The sequence below is a fragment of the Panicum virgatum genome, chromosome 1N (genome assembly GCF_016808335.1).
Source record: "Panicum virgatum strain AP13 chromosome 1N, P.virgatum_v5, whole genome shotgun sequence".
Taxonomy (NCBI): Eukaryota; Viridiplantae; Streptophyta; class Magnoliopsida; order Poales; family Poaceae; genus Panicum; species Panicum virgatum.
The window spans coordinates 4,063,036-4,067,784 of NC_053145.1; the positions used below are offsets into that span (position 1 = coordinate 4,063,036).

General features: G+C 46.4%; 1 long non-coding RNA gene across 1 annotated transcript; it reads left to right on the forward strand.

Moving 5' to 3' along the window:
• On the forward strand, nt 1-3,091 carry LOC120654675. Its single transcript, XR_005667143.1, has 2 exons — nt 1-135; nt 2,483-3,091. It is a non-coding gene; the product is annotated as an uncharacterized LOC120654675 (long non-coding RNA).
• Nucleotides 3,092-4,749: the final 1,658 nt, after the last annotated feature.

A 4,749-nucleotide genomic window follows, 5' to 3' on the forward strand; every position in this document is an offset into this window, starting at 1 on the left:
CCATACACCCTTCGTCTCCAGAGCGCCGTCCTCGAGAGGCGAATGATGCGGCGGCGAAGGTCTTGCAAAGATGATGCGGGGAGCTATCGCTCAATCAGTGTGCTTGCTTAAAATGCCGGCTTCTGATCATCTAGGGTTAGTACAGTTCTTATCGTTCCTGTATATGCTACCTGTGTTGCATCAATTTCTGGAGATTTCTTTCGAGATTATGTTCCATCTAACTAGATAGCTTGGTTGATTGTTTAGCCTGATGCTGCCAAATTTGAGGTCTCTTGCGACGACAGTTCTGGTAGAAGTAGCCAGTTTAGATCCCACGATTTCCGTCTAAGTTGCTTGAGCTGTTTGGACTTTGTAATGAGAAGATTCAACATGCTAATCTACTAATAGGTTGTAGGTCTGTTCCCTGATTTTATCGCCACAATCACCACATCGTTTCACAGATGATGCAGAGTAGATATGTAATAAATGCAATACGTTTAGCTTAACATTCTCAGAGAACAACTGTCCTGCTGGTAGTCTGGGTATATCTACTCTAGTTCCCTTCTTGCAGCCCTCTGTCTACTGTAATAAGCTAGAACTTTGCCTGGAGTCTGCTCTGTGCCGTGGGCCGGTTGGGCTGTTACTTTTGCTACTAAACTCCGAACTCTGTTAATTTCGTTACTATGAGGCATGCCCAACTTGGAGATTCTGGTGGAAATCATGATTCTCTGTCTATTTATTCCTAGGTTCAGTTCTGTACACTGAATATCCATAAGCCAGGAGATGTTATAACAACCTATTGCAGCAGTAGATTCGGCTGAAATAGATGTATCTGGATAAACCATTTGCTCATATAGCACCCCCTACTCCGAAGAACATACTGAAGGCAATCACAAAGATGACCTTATCAATGTAGTGTCCTGTGGAGATGCTGGGGGCCGGAGCTGCATCTGCTGAACTATACAATAATGGTGCAATAGCATAGGGTTGCACAGCTTTGGGTTTCCAGCGAAGCTAGAATCTGGAAACGTGCTGAGCTGGCCTCCAGTTGGGACAGGGTCTTCTAAATCATTGTTGGAAATGTTGAGTTCGGAAAGGAAGTGATGCATCTCCAAAGTGGAAGGAAATGCATCGGTCAGGTTGAGTGAAGGAGTGCTTTCAACTGACCAATATCTCGGGGGATTACACCAGTAAGTTTATCGTAGCCAAGATTAAGGATTCTATTGGAATCACTGGTAGTACGGTTTTGAAGAAATGGAGCCATATAAAGAGGCAACTTAAATATAATTGAGTCTGAGTTGGCTGGCTCAAGCATTGGCATCTCCATCAGTGCTGTTGGTATATCTCCATTAAAACTGTTATTCGATATGTCTAGATAGAAAAGGAAGTTTAAGCTATGAATCCATGCTGGTATTGACCCACAGAGTTGATTGTTGTATAGAAGCAATGCTTGGAAATTTTTTAGCTTAGACAGCCACTTTGGTAAATTTCCATAGAATGAGCAGTCATTTATGGAAAGATCCATGAGATTCTTAAAGCCATAAACTGTATCATAGTCTGGTATGATCTCATGCTTGAAGTTGACCCCGAGTATCAACATAGTGAGATTTAGGTATGAGAGGCACTACAGATTTGCAAGCTTTGTATTAATATTTCATTTGCAAAACTAAAGCTGTAGAAACTATTTGCAAATGTTGTATTGGTAAAGACGTTTTAATTTGTGGGTGGTTGTATATGATCTAAACCTAAACCTAGTAAGAGTTTTTCATTTTCCATGGCTGTACATGAACTGACTATTGATTCACCAAAATAAATTTATAAATGTAGTGAAGCGCCAAAGACCAAAACTATTGGACTTTGGATAAAAGTGATGCTGATGGTAAGGGGAGCAAGGATAAGTAATCCACGGTTCTAAATTGCAAGCATGACTTATATGTATATTCTAGACTTGAAACTTTGACCATGTATTAGCTTTCTCTGAAGCTTATTTTCAACGCAGGAATAATAAAAGTTGTGAACAAGCATCTTTATTTTACAGCCATAGAATGACACCCGCCTATCCTAATTGGTGACAATGCCAACAGAAGTAGGATAACCAAGTGGAAGCTCCACACCTATCCTGATCTGATTCGATCCAGCTTTTTAGAAAGAGAAGATGCCATCAAGATATATGCTGGAAGGTAGTACCGGTACGTGTCATTCGGTCTTGTGAAGTGATTTGCTAACCGGTTCACTTCAACTTATCCATCCATAGTTCGCGCATATACTTGCATAAGTTACCACAATGACAACAACGTGGAACCTTTGAATATGTGATGCTCCATATAGTTGGTTACTCGGGAATTTTGTGTTTAAGGATAAGAAAGTGGCCAGTCAATTCGTCATGGTACATTTTGATCCTCTTTTCCATCCTCCTGATATACATTCCTCTTTTCTTTTCTTGAGAATTTTTATCTTTGCAATTCATCAGCTTATTTCTTTTTTTTATCTGAATCTTTGGCAGGTGATAATTAGTTCGGACTGATAATTGGTTCGGCGATACATCCCCCCTCCATGATCCAGACTTGTGTAACCTCATCCATTCATGCACCAGGAAGAGCAGAATGATCACAAGGCACTAGTGAAGAACCAACGCATGGATCAAAGATATTTGTCACAAGGCGTCTCCTCGATGGGAGACACGGCCTAGGGTTACAACCAGAGAGCTGCACTCCAGAGGTAACTGTGAAGATCTTCCAGAGGTCATTCAGGAGCTGTTGCCACTCCCAATCCGTGTCCTTAGCTTGTTCCAATGTTGGGCATGTGATTCATCATTTACTTGGGGTTCGTTGGCTCTCGCAGTTGCAGGCATCTGCTACCCCTACCGGATGAATCCGTACGTGTTGCTTTGAAACTTCGCTTGTTGTATGATGATTTTGCTAAACTAAGGGTAGTTAGGTTCTATATTTAGTATGCTTTTGTAGTTTGGATTGTTAAGAGTATAATAGTCAATGGTAGTATTGTAATATCCTGGTGTCTAGGTTTTGAATGCTCTCATGTATATGTATCTCTATTGGGCTATTCGACATGGATACACATTCTCAGTTCTTCTCCCTTCTATCTATTCGTAACATGGAATCAGAGCTCTAGGTTGCCTGATCCTGCCGCCACCGTCGTCATCGCCGTTGCGCTGCCCTAGGAGCTTCGTCTTGCTCCTGAGGGGCGGCCTCTCCAGCCCCAAACCCATTTTTTTAGTTGTGTCATAGCAGCAGCATCAAAGAGTAGTGTACCATTTGGGTTTTTTTTGAATTCGTGCCATTACAATTTTCCAACTTTTGAAGAGTGCTATTACAATTCAGCTATTTTGAAACTTGCCATTACAATTCTTCCCTTCTTTGAACCGTGCCATTTTATACGTCTTTGATGCTCTTAGACCTACTCACAGAACCAAGTATTTTCGTATGGTCCAAAATACCCCTATTGCTTCCCTCCTTCACTCACTGCCGCCTAGGGCCCACACGTCAGATTCTTCTTCAACCTCCGGTGCTTCTTCTTCCGGTCGTCGTCATGCTCCTGGTCGCCGGCCTCGAAGGTGTCGGTGATGCATGACGATGCAGAGGACGGCGGTGAAGGCCTCTCCTCCGCATCGTCATCTTCCCAGCTGTGGTGCGCCACCGGCTTGGTCCTCTTAAATATGCGGCAGACCACCCAGTCGCCCGCCGCGCCCTGGCAGCTCACCTGGATCAATCAATTTACCACGAAAGAGCAATTAGCCGTCGTCGCGATTCAAAGGTTATACCATCTGGATCGTGAATGCTACAACGCGCTTACATGCGTCACGATCGGGCTGCCGGCGGCGGCGCAGCCGTGTAAGGGGTGGGGGCCTGTGGGGAGGAGGCGGTATTTGTGCATGGCCCCGTCGATGCACACGGCGCCGCGGGCGCATACGCAGCAGCTCCTCGTCGGTGGGGCAGAAGCGGAAGCCGATGGGCAGCCGCACGACGGTGCCCCGGCGGGCCCCTGCAGTGGCCATGCACCACCCGACCGCCCCTCCATCGCCGGCGAAGGACTAGGCGAGATTCGAAACTCGCCCGGCGGGGGAGCAGGCCGGCCGCGGCGTGGGGGGCGGGGGAGGTGAGTAGCGGGTGGTGAAGAGGAGGATGTACAAGGAAGAAGAAGAACCAGAGGTTGAAGGAGAAGCTCACATGTCAGTGAGTGAAGGGAGAAGCAGCAGGGTATTTTGTGTCATACGAAAATACGTTGATTTGCAAGTGGGTTCAAGAGCATCAAATACCTATAAGATGACACGGTTCAAAGAAGTGAAGAATTGTAATGACAAATTTCAAAATAGGTGAATTTTAATAGCATATCTTAGAAGTTGGAAAATTATAATGGCACAAATATAAAAAAAAAACCCAATTTTTTACCCCTGCCGGGTGCCGTGGCCGCCTATCCGTTCAGTTGCGGGGCAAGCCGCAGCCCGTGCTCGTCATGGATCCATCCCCATCCGCTGTCGATCCACACGCGGGAGGGGACCAGCAGTCCCTGCCCATCATGGATTCGCCGCCATCGTCCTCCCCGTCGCCTGTTGCAACTCGTCCCGGCGTCGACTCATCTGCCATCCGCCCGTCCTCATCTCCACCGGCCACCTATCCGCTGCTCGTCGCGGCCATCACCGCCGTCACAGCCGCTCGTCGAGGCGGTCCTGTCTTTTGCTCATCGTCCGCCCACGCCTCTACCCGTCCGCGGCCATCCGCTCACCACCGTCAATCGCTCTTGATCGCCCGTTTC